Raw genomic sequence first — 23,137 nt, forward strand, 5'->3', positions numbered from 1 at the left:
ATTACCTTTCATGATGTCATCCAGACGGCTAACAATATCCTTCATCCCAGCCCCAGGAAAACATACTCTCTGCCTCCTAGTCCTGTCCTTCAAACAGAATGCCCTATCCATGTACCTAATCTGGCTATCCCCAACAACAACAATGTTTTTACCTTCCTTGGCGTCGTCCGTAGTGATGCTCCGAGTAGTCGACTCACATTCGCCAGGTAGCATTACACCACTTGTAGAATTCGTCATGACGTTCTCGATGGTCTTCGTTGGGGTTTCTAGGGATGTCTCACTCACGTCTGCCAATGCTTCCTTGGTGCTCGTTGTGGCATTCCCAGTAGAACACTCACATTCGTCAGGTAGCACCGAGAATGAGTTGGAAGTTTCCACGGCAGTCTTCTGGTTTCTCGTTGTTTCTGCCTCTCCAACCGTTTTCTTAATCTTCAGCTTGGTTCCATGTTGCCCGGCCACTGACCAAGCTCCCCTCTTAACCTGGGGACTCACAACAGGTGGATTACTACGAATCCTCTTGTTCTCCTCCGTTAATCGCCGTATCTCCAGTTTAGCAACTCTGAGTTCTTCTCTCAGCTGCTGGTAAAGCTGCTCAAGAGAGGGCATCCTGGTTCAGATTCACAGAGAGCACACAAACAGGTCTTCACAGAGCTAAGTACACGTCACCACTGACTAAGTACACGTCACCGACTGACTAAGTACACGTCACCGACTGACTAAGTACACGTCACCGACTGACTAAGTACACGTCACCATCAATCTTGTACTTATGCACTGTTGTCTTGGTTTCAGATTACTGCTAACCAGAACTCCTAAATCTTTTTCGCAATCCGTAATATTAAGATCTACATTATTTAGTTTATATGTGGCATGGTTATTGTCCTGTCCAACATTTAGAACTTTGCATTTGTCTATATTAAACTGCATCTGCCACTTCTCCGACCACTGCATCAGTCTATTCAAATCTTCCTGGAGTGCTCGAATGTCCTCGTCAGAATGAATTCGACGGCCTATTTTGGTGTCATCGGCAAACTTGCCGATGTCGCTCTTTATGCCCTCATCTATGTCGTTTATGTAGATTGTGAACAGCAGGGGGCCCAACACTGACCCCTGTGGAACACCGCTCGTGACGCTTCCCCACTCTGATTTCTCCCCATTTATGCAAACTCTCTGCTGCCTATTTGTCAACCATGCCTCTATCCAGGAAAAAATTTCTCCTCCTATTCCATGTGCTTTAATTTTCCTCAATAGTCTCTGATGTGGGACCCTGTCAAAAGCCTTACTGAAGTCCATATACACAATATCATATTCATTACCATGATCTACCTCCTCAAATACCTTAGTGAAAAAAGTTAATAAATTCGTAAGGCAGGAACGCCCCTTTGTAAAACCATGCTGAGATTCGTTGATTAATTTATGCTTTTCAAGGTGGCTACGAACCGCCTCGGCAATTATTGATTCCATAAATTTTCCCACTATGGAGGTTAGGCTTATTGGTCTATAGTTCGAAGCTAAGGACCTGTCACCTGTTTTGAAAATAGGTATCACATTTGCCATTTTCCACTTATCTGGCACCATGCCAGTTTGTAGTGATATGTTGAAAAGATTAGCCAAAGGTGTGCTAAGCTCCTCTTTACATTCCTTTAGAACCCTTGCATACAGTTCATCAGGGCCTGGGGATTTGTTAGGTTTTAATTTATCTATTTGCCTAAGGACCATGTCACTTGTGACCCTAATAGTGCACAGTTTATTATCGTCCTGTTCTACATAATTTATCATTACTGGAATATCGCTGGTATCCTCCTGTGTAAAAACTGAGAGGAAGTATGTGTTAAAAATTCTACACATTTCCTTATCACTGTCAGTGAGCTGACCCGAGGAACTTTTGAGTGGGCCTATCTTGTCCCTGATCTTACTTCTGTATACCTGAAAGAATCCTTTTGGGTTAGTCTTCGATTCTCTTGCAACTTTAACCTCATAATCTCTATTTGCTTTTCTAATTCCCTTTTTTATTTCTCTCTTTAACTGAATATATCGATTTCTTAATTGCCCCTCTCCTCTTTTGATTTGCCTATATATGCCTCTCTTTTGACCAATCAGATATTTTAATCTATTGTTCATCCATTTAGGATCATTTTTGTTTGATCTGATTTCCCTATTTGGAACATAATTTGACTGAGCAGCTAGAACTATGCCCTGGAAAGCATCATATCGGCAACCATCACCACCTACCTGACCCCTAGTCAGGTCATTCCAGTTCAGCCCACCTAAGTAATTTTTCAGTCCTATGAAATCAGCCAAGCGAAAGTCAGGGACGGAGACTTGATTGTCATTATTAGGGGAATTCCATGATATGTTAAAACTGAGTGATTTGTGATCACTCTCCCCAAGCTCATCATTAACCTCAAGATTATTAATTAGTGTTTCCCTACTGGCAAGAACCAAGTCAAGGAGGTTATTTCCCCTAGTTGGCTCTGTCACAAACTGTTTTAAAAAACAATCCTGGATCGTATCAAGAAAGTCACCCGACTCTAAATTTCCTGTCAAATTGCTCCAGTCAATCTGTCTATAGTTGAAATCTCCCATTAGCACAACATTTTCGTATGTAGATGCCTTACGAATTTCGTCCCATAGAAGTTTACTGCACTCCCTATCAAGATTTGGGGCCCTGTAAATCACACCCAAAATTAGTTTTTCTCGGCCCTCGAGAAGCTGTAACCAAACAGATTCAGTGGCTGACGCTTCTAATTTAATATCTTGTCTAACACAACAATTTAAATTGTCTCTGACATACATCGCTACTCCACCACCTTTCCTGTTGACCCTGTCAGTGTGGAATAATTTATAGCCTTGTATGTGACATTCAGAGGGCATCTCTCTATCTTTCAGATTGAGCCAGGTCTCTGTTATAGCAATAATATCTATGTTTCCTGCACTTGCAATTAATCTTAGCTCATCTATCTTATTTCTAACACTCCTGCTATTAGTATAGTAAACCTTAAGGGAGCTAGTCCCTTGCTGCCCTCTGCTGTCCCCCTTTGTTTGCTGACCTGTTCTATTGTCTTTATTTATAACTTCATGCTGAATGCCTTTTATACATTTACTGTTTCCAACCCTAGTGTTGCAACCTGCTTGTTTCCCACACACACCCATACCTCTATCTTCCATCAGTTTAAAATCATAGGCATTTCACCAATGGCCTTCTCAATCGAGTCTGCAAGTGCTATCACCCCTGCCCCAGAGAGATGAACCCCATCCCTTGCATACATATCATGTTTGCCATAAAAGTTGTTCCAGTTGTCAATGAATGGGATTGCAAGTTCCTTGCAGTATCTGTCTAGCCAGCAATTTACACCAATTGCCCTAGACAACCATTCATTTCCTACTCCCCTTCTAGGCAAGATGCTACATATGATTGGGATCCCTCCCTTAGACTTAATGAAATCTATAGCTGACCTGTACTTATCTAGCAGCTCTTCTCTCCTACCCTTCCCAATATCATTTCCACCAGCACTGAGACAGATAATGGGCTTGTTCCCATTACCTGACATGATATTATCCAGTCTGTTGACAATGTCCCCAACACCAGCTCCAGGGAAGCACACTCTATCTCTCATCTTCTTATTCCTATTACAAAAAGCACGATCAACATATCTTACCTGAGAGTCACCAACCACAAGAATGCGCTTACCTTCATTAGCAGGGGCAGTAGTACCCTTACCTTCACTGGCCACTGAAGTACATTCATCCTGGAGAACAGAGAAGCGATTTCCTACCTTCAGATCTGCACTCTTAACTTTCCTTACTCTGATGCGCCTCCCATTACTGTGAACAACTCGCCACTTGTAGCAGGTGCTGGGCTGCACCTCACTGCTGGTAGCCGTTGCTACCACCCCACCTACAGCCTCCTCACAGTGAGAGACAGACTGCACCTCACTGCTAGAAGCCTCATTCCCCACATCTCCAACCACCTCACACTCTCTCCCAGGCCCATTGAGGTGGACCTTCAGCCTCCTAATCTCCTCCTGGAGAAGCAAGACCTCCTCCTTCAACTCTCCAACCTCAGCTTTTAAAACACTGTAGAAGCAAGCCATGCTTTGTAACCGTCCACGCTAATCCCCAAGCAGCTCAGGGTCTGTGACCTCACGTGACGACTGACCACTGAACACTGACGACTGACCACTGAACCTGGCAGGTCGTTCCACTCATCTACAATGACGTTACCTGGGAGGTCGTTCCACTCATCTACAATGACGTTACCTGGCAGGTCGTTCCCCTCATCTACAATGACGTTACCTGGCAGGTCGTTCCACTCATCTACAATGACGTTACCTGGCAGGTCGTTCCACTCATCTACAATGACGTTACCTGGGAGGTCGTTCCACTCATCTACAATGACGTTACCTGGCAGGTCGTTCCACTCATCTACAATGACGTTACCTGGCAGGTCGTTCCACTCATCTACAATGACGTTACCTGGCAGGTCGTTCCACTCATCTACAATGACGTTACCTGGGAGGTCGTTCCACTCATCTACAATGACGTTACCTGGTAGGTCGTTCCACTCACCTACAATGACGTTACCTGGCAGGTCGTTCCACTCATCTACAATGACGTTACCTGGGAGGTCGTTCCACTCATCTACAATGACGTTACCTGGCAGGTCGTTCCACTCATCTACAATGACGTTACCTGGCAGGTCGTTCCACTCATCTACAATGACGTTACCTGGCAGGTCGTTCCACTCATCTACAATGACGTTACCTGGCAGGTCGTTCCACTCATGTACAATGACGTTACCTGATAGGTCGTTCCACTCACCTACAATGACGTTACCTGGCAGGTCGTTCCACTCACCTACAATGACGTTACCTGGCAGGTCGTTCCACTCACCTACAATGACGTTACCTGGCAGGTCGTCTCACTCACCTACAATGACGTTACATAAGAACATAAGAAAGGAGGAACACTGCAGGAGGCCTGTTGGCCCATACTAGGCAGGTCCTTTACAATTCATCCCACTAACAAAACATTTGCCCAACCCAATTTTCAATGCCACCCAAGAAATAAGCTCTGATGTGCAAGTCCCACTCAAATCCAACCCCTCCCACTCATGTACTTATCCAACCTAAATTTGAAACTACCCAAAGTCCTAGCCTCAATAAGAACATAAGAACATAAGAAAGGAGGAACACTGCAGCAGGCCTGTTGGCCCATACTAGGCAGGTCCTTTACAATTCATCCCACTAACAAAACATTTGCCCAACCCAATTTTCAATGCCACCCAAGAAACAAGCTCCGATGTGCAAGTCCCACTCAAATCCAACCCCTCCCACTCATGTACTTATCCAACCTAAATTTGAAACTACCCAAAGTCCTAGCCTCAATAACCCAACTAGGTAGACTGTTCCACTCATCAACTACCCTATTTCCAAACCAATACTTTCCTATGTCCTTTCTAAATCTAAACTTATCTAATTTAAATCCATTACTGCGGGTTCTCTCTTGGAGAGATATCCTCAAGACCTTGTTAATATCCCCTTTATTAATACCTATCTTCCACTTATACACTTCGATCAGGTCTCCCCTCATTCTTCGTCTAACAAGTGAATGTAACTTAAGAGTCTTCAATCTTTCTTCATAAGGAAGATTTCTAATGCTATGTATTAATTTAGTCATCCTACGCTGAATGTTTTCTAACGAATTTATGTCCATTCTGTAATATGGAGACCAGAATTGAGCTGCATAATCTAGGTGAGGCCTTACTAATGATGTATAAAGCTGCAGTATGACCTCTGGACTTCTGTTGCTTACACTTCTTGATATAAATCCCAGTAATCTATTTGCCTTATTACGTACGCTTAGGCATTGCTGTCTTGGTTTAAGGTTGCTGCTTACCATAACCCCCAAGTCCTTTTCGCAATCTGTATGGCTAAGTTCTACATTATTTAACTTATAAGTGCTAGGGTTATGGGCACTCCCGAGCTTCAGAACCTTGCATTTATCTACATTGAACTGCATCTGCCACTTTTCTGACCAAGAGTAGAGTTTGTCTAAATCCTCCTGAAGTTCCCTAACATCTACGTTTGAATCAATTATCCTACCTATCTTCGTGTCATCGGCGAATTTGCTCATATCACTAGCAATTCCTTCATCAAGATCATTGATATATATTATAAACAACAACGGGCCCAAGACTGATCCCTGTGGAACGCCACTTGTTACTGATCCCCACTCGGATTTAACCCCATTTATGGACACTCTCTGCTTCCTGTCTGTGAGCCATGACTCGATCCACGAGAGCACCCTTCTCCCAATGCCATGAGCTGCTACTTTCTTCAACAGTCTTTGGTGCGGAACTCTATCAAATGCCTTACTAAAATCTAAGTAAACAATATCAAATTCTTTATCGTGGTCAACAGCCTCAAAAGCTTTACTGAAGAAAGTTAATAAATTAGTTAGACAAGACCGGCCTCTTGTGAATCCATGCTGAGTATCATTAATCAAGCTATGCTTATCGAGATGGCTTCTTATAATCTCAGCTATAATTGACTCTAGCAACTTGCCTACAATTGAGGCCAGGCGTATTGGGCGGTAATTTGACGGTAACGACTTGTCCCCTGTTTTAAAAATAGGAATTACATTAGCCATCTTCCACATATCAGACACTACACCTGTTTGAAGAGATAAATTAAAAATATTAGTTAATGGTTCACAGACTTCCATTTTGCATTCCTTAAGAACCCTTGAAAAAACCTCATCAGGACCCGGCGACTTATTTTGTTTCAGTCGGTCTATCTGCTTCACAACCATTTCACTAGTGACTATGATGTTACATAATTTATCTTCTTCTGATCCACTATAAAAATTAATTACCGGAATATTATTAGTGTCTTCCTGTGTAAAAACCGAGAGAAAATAATTATTTAAAATCGAGCACATTTCATTCTCTTTGTCAGTAAGATGCCCATAGTTATTTTTAAGGGGACCTATCTTATCTCTGACTTTTGTTCTATATACCTGGAAAAAACTTTTTGGATTAGTTTTAGAATCCCTAGCAACTTTAATTTCATAGTCCCTTTTAGCTTTTCTTATCCCCTTTTTAATGTCCCTCTTAATGTCAATATACTGATTCATAAGATGACCCTCGCCTCTTTTGATACGCCTATAAATTCCTTTCTTATGCCCTAGTAGATATTTCAGCCTATTATTCATCCATTTTGGGTCATTTCTATTTGATCTAATTTCCTTATAAGGGATAAACGTTCTTTGAGCAGCATGTATTGTGTTCAGAAAACTGTCATATTGATAGCTCTCTTCGTTACCCCAGTCAACAGATGATAAGTGTTCTCTAAGCCCATCGTAATCTGCTAAGCGAAAATCTGGGACTGTTACTGAGTTATCCCTACTATCATACTTCCATTCAATTCTAAATGTAATTGATTTGTGGTCGCTAGCACCCAGTTCCTCTGAAACTTCTAAATTATTAACAAGGGATTCATTGTTTGCCAGAACTAAGTCAAGCAGGTTATTTCCCCTTGTAGGTTCTGTCACAAACTGCTTCAAAAAACAATCCTGAACTACTTCTAAGAAATCGTATGATTCTAAATTCCCAGTCAAGAAATTCCAATCAATATGACTAAAGTTAAAGTCTCCTAGAATTACTACATTATCGTGCCTTGTGGCCCTAACAATTTCCTCCCATAGTAGTCTCCCTTGGTCCCTATCTAAGTTTGGGGGACGGTATATCACACCTAAAATTAATTTTTCATGCCCCTCTGAAAATTCTATCCAAACAGACTCTGTATGTGTTACTTCAGACTTAATACCCGTTTTTATGCAACAGTTCAAGCGATCTCGGACATACAATGCCACCCCACCCCCCTTCCCGATACTTCTATCTACTTGGAACAATTTAAAACCCTGAATGTGACATTCTGCAGGCATGTCCCGACTTTTTGAATTAAACCACGTCTCAGTAATGGCAAATACATCTATGTCACCTGCACTAGCAACTAGTCTCAACTCGCCCATCTTATTCCTAGCACTGCGACTATTTGTGTAATAAACTTTTAATGACCCTCCTCTCTCTTTACCCTTCCTGCTTTTTTCTATTATTCCACTAAACCTATTACTGTCCTTGTCAATTAGTGCCACTGGCTTTCCAATATCCACCTCATTTTGCCTATTACTAGTTCTCCTAGTACTCATATTACTACCCTGCGACTTCACAGTTTTCCTGCAAAAACCCATACCTCTAACTAATCCTAGTTTAAAGTCCTAACAACCCCCTCAACTGAGTTAGCAAGAAAACCCACACCTGCCCTGGATAAGTGAACCCCATCCCTGGCATACATGTCATTTCGGCCATAGAAGTTGTCCCAGTTGTCAATGAATGGTACTGCATTATCCTTACAGTGTTTATCCAGCCAACAATTAATACCAATTGCTCTGGACAACCATTCATTACCAACACCTCTTCTTGGCAAAATGCCACATATAACAGGGCGCCCCCCCTTCTTCCTAATCATGTCTATAGCTGTCCTGAACTTTCTAACTAAATCCTCACTTCTACGCTTGCCAACATCATTGCCTCCAGCACTGAGGCAAATAATAGGATTGATCCCATTACCGTTCATGATGTTGTCAAGCCGGCTAACAATGTCCTCCATCCCAGCCCCAGGAAAGCATACCCTTTGTCTCCTACTCCTGTCCTTCACGCAGAATGCCCTATCCATGTATCTAACCTGGCTATCCCCAACAACAACAATATTCTTACCTTCCTTGTTGTCGTTCGTCGTGACGATCCCAGTAGTAGACTCACATTCGTCGGGTAGCACCGAGAATGCGTTGGAGGTTTCCACAGGAGTTTCCACAGCAGTCTCTTTCTTCTTCATCGTTTCTGGCTTTCCATTCGTCTTCTTGATCGTCAACTTCGTCGTCCCCTGCTGTCCAGCCACTGACCACGATCCCTTCTTGACCTGAGGACTCGAAACAGGAGGACTACTACGAATCCTCTTGTTTTCTTCGGTCAGTCGCCGTATCTCCATCTTCGCTGCCCTCAATTCTTCCTTAAGTTGCTGGTAAAGTTGCTCGATGGAGGGCATCTTGGTTCAGTCCACGGGAGCAAACAAGACACTTCTTCACAGAGTTAAGTACAGGTCAGCACTCAAAGTACAGGTCACCACTCAAGAGCTCACAAACAGGTCTTCACAGAGCTAAGTACACGTCACCACTGAGCTAAGTACACGTCACCACAGCTAAGTACACGTCACCACTGAGCTAAGTACACGTCACCACTGAGCTAAGTACACGTCACCACTCTAAGTACACGTCACCACTGAAGTACACGTCACCACTGAGTACACGTCTTGGAACTTTTCCATATTGTCTCTAAAAATTATTGAAGTAGTTTTCAAAGGTTGTCAATGGAACTGCTTTAATAGTTATTCACGAGCCTATTAATAGTTATAACCCAACTAGGTAGACTGTTCCACTCATCAACTACCCTATTTCCAAACCAATACTTTCCTATGTCCTTTCTAAATCTAAACTTATCTAATTTAAATCCATTACTGCGGGTTCTCTCTTGGAGAGACATCCTCAAGACCTTATTAATATCCCCTTTATTGATACCTATCTTCCACTTATACACTTCGATCAGATCTCCCCTCATTCTTCGTCTAACAAGTGAATGTAACTTAAGAGTCTTCAATCTTTCTTCATAAGGAAGATTTCTAATGCTATGTATTAATTTAGTCATCCTACGCTGAATGTTTTCTAACGAATTTATGTCCATTCTGTAATATGGAGACCAGAACTGAGCTGTATAATCTAGGTGAGGCCTTACTAATGATGTATAAAGCTGCAGTATGACCTCTGGACTTCTGTTGCTTACACTTCTTGATATAAATCCCAGTAATCTTATTACGTATTACGTACATATTATTACGTACGCTTAGGCATTGCTGTCTTGGTTTAAGGTTGCTGCTCACCATAACCCCCAAGTCCTTTTTGCAATCTGTATGGCTAAGTTCTACATCATTTAACTTATAAGTACTAGGGTTATGGGCACTCTCAAGCTTCAGAAGCTTGCATTTATCTGCATTGAACTGCATCTGCCACTTTTCTGACCAAGAATAAAGTTTGTTTAAATCCTCCTGAAGTTCCATAACATCTACGTTTGAGTCAATTATCCTACCTATCTTTGTGTCATCGGCGAATTTGCTCATATCACTAGTAATTCCCTCATCAAGATCATTGATATATATTATAAACAACAACGGGCCCAAGACTGATCCCTGTGGAACGCCACTTGTTACAGATCCCCACTCGGATTTAACCCCATTTATGGACACTCTCTGCTTCCTGTCAGTGAGCCATGACTCGATCCACGAGAGCACCCTTCCCCCAATGCCATGAGGTGCCACTTTCTTTAACAGTCTATGGTGCGGAACTCTATCAAAAGCCTTACTAAAATCTAAGTAAATAATATCAAATTCTTTATCGTGGTCAACAGCCTCAAAAGCTTTACTGAAGAAAGTTAATAAATTAGTTAGACAAGATCGGCCTCTTGTGAATCCATGCTGAGTATCATTAATCAAGCTATGCTTATCGAGATGGCTTCTTATAATCTCAGCTATAATTGACTCTAGTAATTTGCCTACAATTGAGGTCAGGCTTATTGGGCGGTAATTTGACGGTAACGACTTGTCCCCTGTTTTAAAAATAGGAATTACGTTAGCCATCTTCCACATATCAGACACTACACCTGTTTGAAGAGATAAATTAAAAATATTAGTTAATGGTTCACAGAGTTCCATTTTGCATTCCTTAAGAACCCTTGAAAAAACCTCATCAGGACCCGGCGACTTATTTTGCTTCAGTCAGTCTATCTGCTTCACAACCATTTCACTAGTGGCTGTGATGTTACATAATTTATCTTCTTCTGGCCCACTATAGAAATTAATTACTGGAATGTTATTAGCGTCTTCCTGCGTAAAAAACCGAGAGAAAATAATTATTTAAAATCGAGCACATTTCACTCTCCTTGTCACTAAGATGCCCATAGTTATTTTTAAGGGGACCTATCTTATCTCTGACTTTTGTTCTATATACCTGGAAAAAACTTTTTGGGTTAGTTTTAGAATCCCTAGCAACTTTAATTTCATAGTCCCTTTTAGCTTTTCTTATCCCCTTTTTAATGTCCCTCTTAATGTCAATATACTGATTCATAAGATGACACTCACCTCTTTTGATACGCCTATAAATTCCTTTCTTATGCCCTAGTAGATATTTCAGCCTATTATTCATCCATTTTGGGTCATTTCTATTTGATCTAATTTCTTTATACGGAATAAACGTTCTTTGAGCAGCATGTATAGTGTTCAGAAAACTGTCATATTGATAGCTCTCTTCGTTACTCCAGTTAACAGATGATAAGTGTTCTCTAAGCTCATCGTAATCTGCTAAGCGAAAATCTGGGACTGTTACTGAGTTATCCCTACTATCATACTTCCATTCAATGCTAAATGTAATTGATTTGTGGTCGCTAGCACCCAGTTCCTCTGAAACTTCTAAATTATTAACAAGGGGTTATTACCTCTTGTAGGTTCTGTCACAAACTGCTTCAAAAAACAATCCTGAACTACTTCTAAGAAGTCGTATGATTCTAAAATCCCAGTCAAGAAATTCCAATCAATATGACTAAAGTTAAAGTCTCCTAGAATTACTACATTATCGTGCCTTGTGGCCCTAACAATTTCCTCCCATAGTAGTCTCCCTTGGTCCCTATCTAAGTTTGGGGGACGGTATATCACACCTAAAATTAATTTTTCATGCCCCTCTGAAAATTCTATCCAAACAGACTCTGTATGTGTTACTTCAGACTTAATACCCGTTTTTATGCAACAGTTCAAGCGATCTCGGACATACAATGCCACCCCACCCCCCTTCCCGACACTTCTATCTACTTGGAACACTTTAAAACCCTGAATGTGACATTCCGCAGGCATGTCCCGACTTTTTGAATTAAACCACGTTTCAGTTAAGGCAAATACATCAATGTTACCTGCACTAGCAACTAGTCTCAACTTATCCATCTTATTCCTAGCACTGCGACTATTTGTGTAATATATATTTAAAGACCCTCCTCTCTCTTTACCCTTCCTGCTCCTTTCTGTTAATCCACTAAACCTATTACTGTCCCTGTCAATTTGTGCCACTGGCTTTCCAATATCTACCTCATTTTGCCTATTACTAGTTCTCCTAGTACTCATATTACTACACTGCGACTTGACTGTTTTCCCGCCAAAACCCATACCACTAACTATTCCTAGTTTAAAGACCTAACAGCTCCCTCCACTGCAGTTGCCAGTGCTCCCACCCCAGACCTAGATAAGTGAACCCCATCCCTGGCATACATGTCATTTCTGCCATAGAAGAGGTCCCAGTTGTCAATGAATGTTACTGCATTTTCCTTACAGTATTTGTCCAGCCAGCAATTGACACCAATTGCCCTGGACAACCATTCATTTCCAACTCCTCTCCTTGGCAAAATACCACATATGACAGGGTTCCCACCCTTCCTCCTAATTATTTCTATTGCTGACCTATACCTGCTAATCAAGTCTTCACTCCTACATCTGCCAACATCGTTGCCACCAGCACTGAGACAGATAATAGGATTGCTCCCATTACCTCTCATGATGTCATCCAGACGGCTAACAATATCCTCCATCCCAGCCCCAGGAAAGCAAACTCTCTGTCTCCTACTCCTGTCCTTCAACCAGAACGCCCTATCCATATACCTAACTTGGCTATCCCCAACAACAACAATATTCTTACCTTCCTTGGTGTCGATCGTCTTGACGTTCCCAGTAGTCGACTCACATTCGTCGAGTAGCACTGAGAATGTATTAGATGTTTCCACAACAGTTTCCACGGCAGTCTCTTTCTTCTTCATCGTTTCTCCCTTTCCATTCGTCTTCTTGATCGTCAACTTCGTTCCCTGCTGTCCAGCCACTGACCAGTTTCCTTTCTTGACCTGAGGACTCAAAACAGGAGGACTACTATGAATCTTCTTGTTTTCCTCGGTCAGTCGCCGAATCTCCATCTTCGCCATCCTCAATTCTTCCTTAAGCTGTTGGTAAAGTAGCTCGATGGAGGGCATCTTGCTTCAATTCGTAGAAAGAGCGCAAACAGGTCTTCACAGAGCTAAGTACACGTCCGCTTCTTAGAGAGTAATACAGTTACAGAATGACGTAACAGTGTTATCAGTCTGACGTAGGTCGTCTCACTCACCTACAATGACGTTACCTGGCAGGTCCCTTTAATTAACACTTACCTACATTCCACTGTATCTACCACCTGTACCCTACACGTATCCATATCAGAAAATAAATGATGGCTTAGGTGCGGCCAAAAGTAACAGCCTTGTTGATCAGGCACTGATCCACCACGAAGCCTGGTCTCAGACCGGGGCGCGGGGGGGGCGTTGACCCCAGCAACACCAGGTATACTCCTCCAGGTTAGGTAAGGTTCGCCAGGAAACAGAACAAGTGTTTCCTGACGAGGGTCTTAATCAATCATATGAGTGGCTTGTGCTACTGGGTCAGATGTTGTGTTTCTGCCTTAAGTGAATGTAACCTGATCTGACTAGGTTGGGGCATTGGCTTAAGCCGGTAGGAGACTTGAGCTGCAATGTTCCTTCTTGTGTTCTTGTGTGGTGACTCTCACAGTGCAGTGGTGACTCTCACAGTGCAGTGGTGACTCTCACAGTGCAGTGGTGACTCTCACAGTGCAGTGGTGACTCTCACAGTGCAGTGGTGACTCTCACAGTGCAGTGGTGACTCTCACAGTGCATTGATGACTCACAGTGCAATGATGACTCTCACAGTGCAGTGGTGACTCTCACAGTGCATTGATGACTCACAGTGCAATGATGACTCTCACAGTGCAGTGATGACTCTCACAGTGCAGTGATGACTCTCACAGTGCAGTGGTGACTCTCACAGTGCATTGATGACTCACAGTGCAATGATGACTCTCACAGTGCAATGATGACTCTCACAGTGCAGAGATGACTCTCAAAGTGCAGTGATGACTCTCACAGTGCAGTGGTGACTCTCACAGTGCAGTGGTGACTCTCACAGTGCAATGATGACTCTCACAGTGCAGTGGTGATTCTCACAGTGCAATGATGACTCTCACAGTGCAATGATGACTCTCACAGCGCAGTGATGACTCTCATAGTGCAATGATGGCTCTCATAGTGCAATGATGACTCTCATAGTGCAATGATGACTCTCACAGTGCAATGATGACTCTCATAGTGCAATGATGGCTCTCATAGTGCAGTGGTGACTCTCACAGTACAGTGATGACTCTCAAAGTGCAGTGATGACTCTCACAGCGCAGTGATGACTCTCACAGTGCAGTGGTGACTCTCACAGTGCAATGATGACTCTCACAGTGCAGTGGTGATTCTCACAGTGCAATGATGACTCTCACAGTGCAGTGATGACTTTCACAGTGCAGTGATGACTCACAACGCAGTGATGACTCTCACAGTGCAATGATGACTCTCACAGTGAAGTAATAACTCTCACAGTGCATTGGTGACTCTCACAGTGCAGTGGTGACTCTCACAGCCCAGTGGTGGCTCTCACAGCGCAGTGGTGACTCTCACAGCCCAGTGGTGACTCTCACAGTGCAGTGGTGACTCTCACAGTGCAGTGGTGACTCTCACAGCGCAGTGGTGACTCTCACAGTGCAGTGGTGACTCTCACAGTGCAGTGGTGACTCTCACAGCCCAGTGGTGACTCACAGTGCAGTGGTGATTCTCACAGTGCAGTGGTGACTCTCACAGCGCAGTGGTTACTCTCACAGCGCAGTGGTGACTCTCACAGCACAGTGGTGACTCTCACAGCCAAGTGGTGACTCTCACAGTGCAGTGGTGACCCTCACAGCGCAGTGGTAACTCTCACAGCGCAGTGGTGACTCTCACAGCGCAGTGGTGACTCTCACAGTGCAGTGGTGACTCACAGCGCAGTGGTGACTCTCCCAGCGCAGTGGTGACTCTCACAGCCCAGTGGTGACTCACAGCACAGTGCAGTGATGACTCTCACAGTGCAGTGGTGGCTCTCACAGTCCAGTGGTGACTCACAGCACAGTGCAGTGATGACTCTCACAGCACAGTGGTGACTCTCACAGCCCAGTGGTGACTCATAGCACATTGCAGTGGTAACTCACATTGCAGTGATGACTCTCACAGTACAATGGTGACTCTCACAGTGCAGTCATGACTCTCACAGTGCAGTGATGACTCTCACAGTGCAGTGGTGACTCTCACAGTGCAGTGATGACTCTCACAGTGCAATGATGACTCAGTGCAGTGGTGACTCTCACAGTGCAATAATGACTCTCACAGTGCAATAATGACTCTCACAGTGCAATGATGACTCTCACAGTGCAATGATGACTCTCACAGTGCAGTGGTGACTCTCACAGTGCAGTGATGACTCTCACAGTGCAATGATGACTCTCACAGTGCAGTTTACCTGGAGTGAGTTTACCTGGAGTGAGTTCCGGGGGTCAACGCCCCCGCGGCCCGGTCTGTGACCAGGCCTCCTTAGGTCAGTGTCCCAGGATGCGACCCACACCAGTCGACTAACACCCAGGTACCCATTTTACTGATGGGGAACATAGACAACAGGTGGAAAGAAACACGTCCAATGTTTCTACTCTGGCTGGGAATCGAACCCAGGCCCTCACCGTGTGAAGCGAGAGCGTTAACCACCAGGCCACCAGAGCCCGTGACTCTCACAGTGCAGTGATGACTCTCACAGTGCAATGATGACTCTCACAGTGCAGTGGTGAATCTCACAGTACAGTGGTGACTCTCACAGTGCAGTGATGACTCTCACAGTGCAGTGATGACTCTCACAGTGCAGTGGTGACTCTCACAGTGCAGTGATGACTCTCACAGTGGAATGATGACTCTCACAGTGCAGTGATGACTCTCACAGTGCAGTGGTGACTCTCACAGTGCAGTGATGACTCTCACAGTGCAGTGGTGACTCTCACAGTGCAGTGGTGACTCTCAAAGTGCATTGATGACTCACAGTGCAATGATGACTCTCACAGTGCAGTGATGACTCTCACAGTGCAGTGATGACTCTCACAGTGCAGTGATGACTCTCACAGTGCAGTGGTGAATCTCACAGTACAGTGGTGACTCTCACAGTGCAGTGATGACTCTCACAGTGCAATGATGACTCTCACAGTGCAGTGGTGAATCTCACAGTACAGTGGTGACTCTCACAGTGCAGTGATGACTCTCACAGTGCAGTGATGACTCTCACAGTGCAGTGGTGACTCTCACAGTGCAGTGATGACTCTCACAGTGGAATGATGACTCTCACAGTGCAGTGATGACTCTCACAGTGCAGTGGTGACTCACAGTGCAGTGATGACTCTCATAGTGCAGTGATGACTCTCACAGTGCAGTGGTGACTCTCACAGTGCATTGATGACTCACAGTGCAATGATGACTCTCACAGTGCAGTGATGACTCTCACAGTGCAGTGATGACTCTCACAGTGCAGTGATGACTCTCACAGTGCAATGATGACTCTCACAGTGCAGTGGTGACTCTCACAGTGCATTGATGACTCACAGTGCAATGATGACTCTCACAGTGCAGTGATGACTCTCACAGTGGAATGATGACTCTCACAGTGCAGTGATGACTCTCACAGTGCAGTGATGACTCTCACAGTGCAGTGATGACTCTCACAGTGCAATGATGACTCTCACAGTGCAGTGATGACTCTCACAGTGCAATGATGACTCTCACAGTGCAATGATGACTCTCACAGTGCAATGATGACTCTCACAGTGCTGTGGTGACTCTCACAGTGCATTGATGACTCAAATTGCAATGATGACTCTCACAGTGCAGAGATGACTCTCAAAGTGCAGTGATGACTCTCACAGTGCAGAGATGACTCTCAAAGTGCAGTGGTGACTCTCACAGTGCAGTAGTGACTCTCACAGTGCAGTGGTGACTCTCACAGTGCAATGATGACTCTCACAGTGCAGTGATGACTCTCACATTGCAATGATGACTTTCATAGTGCAGTGATGACTCTCACAGCGCAGTGATGACTCTCATAGTGCAGTGGTGACTCTCACAGTACAGTGATGACTCTCAAAGAGCAGTGATGACTCTCACAGCGCAGTGATGACTCTCACAGTGCAGTGGTGATTCTCACAGTGGAATGATGACTGTCACAGTGCAGTGATGACTGTCACAGTGCAATGATGACTGTCACAGTGCAGTGATGACTCACAACGCAGTGATGACTCTCACAGTGAAGTGATGACTCTCACAGTGCATTGGTGACTCTCACAGTGCAGTGGTGACTCTCACAGCCCAGTGGTGGCTCTCACAGCGCAGTGGTGACTCTCACAGCCCAGTGGTGACTCTCACAGTGCAGTGGTGACTCTCACAGCCCAGTGGTAACTCTCACAGTGCAGTGGTGACTCTCACAGTGCAGTGGTGACTCTCACAGTGCAGTGATGACTCTCACAGTGCAGTGATGACTCTCACAGTGCAGTGGTAACTCTCACAGTGCAGTGGTGACTCTCACAGTGCAGTGATGACTCTCACACCCCAGTGGTAACTCTCACAGTGCAGTGGTGACTCTCACAGTGCAATGACGACTCTCACAGTGCAGTGATGACTTTCACAGTGCAATGATGACTCTCACAGTGCAGTGATGACTCTCACAGTGCAGTGATGACTTTCACAGTGCAATGACGACTCTCACAGTGCAGTGATGACTCTCACAGTGCAATGATGACTCTCACAGTGCAATGATGACTCTCACAGTGCAGTGATGACTCTCAAAGTGCAGTGATGACTCTCACAGTGCAATACTGACTCTCACAGTGCAGTGATGACTCTCACAGTGCAGTGATGACTCTCACAGTGCAATACTGACTCTCACAGTGCAGTGATGACACTCACAGTGCAATACTGACTCTTACAGTGCAGTGGTGATTCTCACAGTGCAGTGGTGACTCTCACAGTGCAGTGGTGACTCTCACAGTGCAGTGGTGACTCTCACATTGCAGTGGTGACTCTCACAGTGCAGTGGTGACTCTCACAGTGCAATGATGACTCTCACAGCGCAGTGGTGACTCTCACAGTGCAGTGATGACTCTCACAGCGCAGTGGTGATTCTCACAGTCCAGTGATGACTCTCACAGTGCAGTGATGACTCTCACAGCGCAGCAATGACTCTCACAGTGCAGTGGTGACTCACAATGCAGTGAGGACTCTCACAGTGCAGTGATGACTCTCACAGTGCAATGATGACTCTCACAGCGCAGTGGTGATTCTCACAGTCCAATGATGACTCTCACAGTGCAGTGATGACTCTCACAGCGCAGCAATGACTCTCACAGTGCAGTGGTGACTCTCACAATGCAGTGAGGACTCTCACAGTGCAGTGATGACTCTCACAGTGCAGTGGTGGCTCTCACAGTGCAGTGATGACTCTCACAGCACAGTGATGACTCTCACAGTGCAGTGATGACTGTCACAGCGCAGCAATGACTCTCACAGTGTAGTGGTGACTCTCACAATGCAGTGATGACTCTCACAGTGGAGTGATGACTCTCACAGTGTAGTGGTGACTCTCACAGTGAAGGTGACTCTCACAGCGCAGTGATGACTCAGTGCAGTGATGACTCTCACAGCGCAGTGATGACTCAGTGCAGTGATGACTCTCACAGCGCAGTGATGACTCAGTGCAGTGATGACTCAGTGCAGTGATGACTCTCACAGCGCAGTGATGACTCAGTGCAGAGATGACTCTCACAGTGCAGTGATGACTCAGTGCAGTGATGACTCTCACAGTGCAGTGATGACTCAGTGCAGTGATGACTCTCATAGCGCAGTGATGACTCTCACAGTGCAGTGATGACTCAGTGCAGTGATGACTTTCACAGCGCAGTGATGACTCAGTGCAGTGATGACTCAGTGCAGTGATGACTCTCACAGTGCAGTGATGACTCTCACAGTGCAGTGATGACTCTCACAGTGCAGTGATGACTCTCACAGTGCAGTGATGACTCTCACAGTGCAGTGATGACTCTCACAGTGCAGTGATGACTCTCACAGCGCAGTGATGACTCTCACTGTGCAGTGATGACTCAGTGCAGTGATGACTCTCACAGTGCAGTGATGACTCTCATAGCGCAGTGATGATTCTCACAGTGCAGTGATGACTCTCACAGCGCAGTGATGACTCAGTGCAGTGATGACTCAGTGCAGTGATGACTCTCACAGTGCAGTGATGACTCTCACAGTGCAGTGATGACTCTCACAGTGCAGTGATGACTCTCACAGTGCAGTGATGACTCTCACAGTGCAGTGATGACTCTCACAGTGCAGTGATGACTCTCACAGTGCAGTGATGACTCTCACAGTGCAGTGATGACTCTCACAGCGCAGTGATGACTCTCACAGTGCAGTGATGACTCAGTGCAGTGATGACTCTCACAGTGCAGTGATGACTCAGTGCAGTGATATCTCTCACAGCGCAGTGATGACTCTCACAGTGCAGTGATGACTCTCACAGTGCAGTGGTGACTCTCACAGTGTAATGACGACTCTCACAGTGCAGTGATGACTTTCACAGTGCAATGATGACTCTCACAGTGCAGTGATGACTCTCAAAGTGCAGTGATGACTCTCACAGTGCAATACTGACTCTCACAGTGCAGTGATGACTCTCACAGTGCAGTGATGACTCTCACAGTGCAATACTGACTCTCACAGTGCAGTGATGACTCTCACAGTGCAATACTGACTCTCACAGTGCAGTGGTGACTCTCACAGTGCAGTGGTGACTCTCACAGTGCAGTGGTGACTCTCACAGTGCAGTGGTGACTCTCACATTGCAGTGGTGACTCTCACAGTGCAGTGGTGACTCTCACAGTGCAATGATGACTCTCACAGCGCAGTGGTGACTCTCACAGTGCAGTGATGACTCTCACAGCGCAGTGGTGATTCTCACAGTCCAATGATGACTCTCACAGTGCAGTGATGACTCTCACAGCGCAGCAATGACTCTCACAGTGCAGTGGTGACTCACAATGCAGTGAGGACTCTCACAGTGCAGTGATGACTCTCACAGTGCAATGATGACTCTCACAGCGCAGTGGTGATTCTCACAGTCCAATGATGACTCTCACAGTACAGTGATGACTCTCACAGCGCAGCAATGACTCTCACAGTGCAGTGGTGACTCTCACAATGCAGTGAGGACTCTCACAGTGCAGTGATGACTCTCACAGTGCAGTGGTGGCTCTCACAGTGCAGTGATGACTCTCACAGCACAGTGATGACTCTCACAGTGCAGTGATGACTGTCACAGCGCAGCAATGACTCTCACAGTGCAGTGGTGACTCTCACAATGCAGTGATGACTCTCACAGTGGAGTGATGACTCTCACAGTGTAGTGGTGACTCTCACAGTGAAGGTGACTCTCACAGCGCAGTGATGACTCAGTGCAGTGATGACTCTCACAGCGCAGTGATGACTCAGTGCAGTGATGACTCAGTGCAGTGATGACTCTCACAGCGCAGTGATGACTCAGTGCAGAGATGACTCTCACAGTGCAGTGATGACTCAGTGCAGTGATGACTCTCACAGTGCAGTGATGACTCACTGCAGTGATGACTCTCATAGCGCAGTGATGACTCTCACAGTGCAGTGATGACTCAGTGCAGTGATGACTTTCACAGCGCAGTGATGACTCAGTGCAGTGATGACTCAGTGCAGTGATGACTCTCACAGTGCAGTGATGACTCTCACAGTGCAGTGATGACTCTCACAGTGCAGTGATGACTCTCACAGTGCAGTGATGACTCTCACAGTGCAGTGATGACTCTCACAGTGCAGTGATGACTCTCACAGCGCAGTGATGACTCTCACAGTGCAGTGATGACTCAGTGCAGTGATGACTCTCACAGTGCAGTGATGACTCTCATAGCGCAGTGATGACTCTCACAGTGCAGTGATGACTCAGTGCAGTGATGACTCTCACAGCGCAGTGATGACTCAGTGCAGTGATGACTCAGTGCAGTGATGACTCTCACAGTGCAGTGATGACTCTCACAGTGCAGTGATGACTCTCACAGTGCAGTGATGACTCTCACAGTGCAGTGATGACTCTCACAGTGCAGTGGTGACTCTCACAGTGCAATGATGACTCTCACAGCGCAGTGGTGACTCTCACAGTGCAGTGATGACTCTCACAGCGCAGTGGTGATTCTCACAGTCCAATGATGACTCTCACAGTGCAGTGATGACTCTCACAGCGCAGCAATGACTCTCACAGTGCAGTGGTGACTCACAATGCAGTGAGGACTCTCACAGTGCAGTGATGACTCTCACAGTGCAATGATGACTCTCACAGCGCAGTGGTGATTCTCACAGTCCAATGATGACTCTCACAGTGCAGTGATGACTCTCACAGCGCAGCAATGACTCTCACAGTGCAGTGGTGACTCTCACAATGCAGTGAGGACTCTCACAGTGCAGTGATGACTCTCACAGTGCAGTGGTGGCTCTCACAGTGCAGTGATGACTCTCACAGCACAGTGATGACTCTCACAGTGCAGTGATGACTGTCACAGCGCAGCAATGACTCTCACAGTGCAGTGGTGACTCTCACAATGCAGTGATGACTCTCACAGTGGAGTGATGACTCTCACAGTGTAGTGGTGACTCTCACAGTGAAGGTGACTCTCACAGCGCAGTGATGACTCAGTGCAGTGATGACTCTCACAGCGCAGTGATGACTCAGTGCAGTGATGACTCAGTGCAGTGATGACTCTCACAGCGCAGTGATGACTCAGTGCAGTGATGACTCAGTGCAGTGATGACTCTCACAGCGCAGTGATGACTCAGTGCAGAGATGACTCTCACAGTGCAGTGATGACTCAGTGCAGTGATGACTCTCACAGTGCAGTGATGACTCACTGCAGTGATGACTCTCATAGCGCAGTGATGACTCTCACAGTGCAGTGATGACTCAGTGCAGTGATGACTTTCACAGCGCAGTGATGACTCAGTGCAGTGATGACTCAGTGCAGTGATGACTCTCACAGTGCAGTGATGACTCTCACAGTGCAGTGATGACTCTCACAGTGCAGTGATGACTCTCACAGTGCAGTGATGACTCTCACAGTGCAGTGATGACTCTCACAGTGCAGTGATGACTCTCACAGCGCAGTGATGACTCTCACAGTGCAGTGATGACTCAGTGCAGTGATGACTCTCACAGTGCAGTGATGACTCTCATAGCGCAGTGATGACTCTCACAGTGCAGTGATGACTCAGTGCAGTGATGACTCTCACAGCGCAGTGATGACTCAGTGCAGTGATGACTCAGTGCAGTGATGACTCTCACAGTGCAGTGATGACTCTCACAGTGCAGTGATGACTCTCACAGTGCAGTGATGACTCTCACAGTGCAGTGATGACTCTCACAGTGCAGTGATGACTCTCACAGTGCAGTGATGACTCTCACAGTGCAGTGATGACTCTCACAGCGCAGTGATGACTCTCACAGTGCAGTGATGACTCAGTGCAGTGATGACTCTCACAGTGCAGTGATGACTCAGTGTAGTGATATCTCTCACAGCGCAGTGATGACTCTCACAGTGCAGTGATGACTCTCACAGCGCAGTGATGACTCTCACAGTGCAGTGATGACTCTCACAGCGCAGTGATGACTCTCACAGTGCAGTGATGACTCTCACAGTGCAGTGATGACTCTCACAGCGCAGTGATGACTCTCACAGCGCAGTGATGACTCTCACAGCGCAGTGATGACTCTCACAGCGCAGTGATGACTCTCACAGCGCAGTGATGACTCTCACAGCGCAGTGATGACTCTCCCAGTGCAGTGATGACTCTCACAGTGCAGTGATGACTCTCACAGCGCAGTGATGACTCTCACAGCGCAGTGATGACTCTCACAGTGCAGTGATGACTCTCACAGTGCAGTGATGACTCTCACAGCGCAGTGATGACTCTCACAGCGCAGTGATGACT

The sequence above is a fragment of the Cherax quadricarinatus genome, chromosome 79 (genome assembly GCF_038502225.1).
Source record: "Cherax quadricarinatus isolate ZL_2023a chromosome 79, ASM3850222v1, whole genome shotgun sequence".
In the NCBI taxonomy this organism is placed as follows: Eukaryota; Metazoa; Arthropoda; class Malacostraca; order Decapoda; family Parastacidae; genus Cherax; species Cherax quadricarinatus.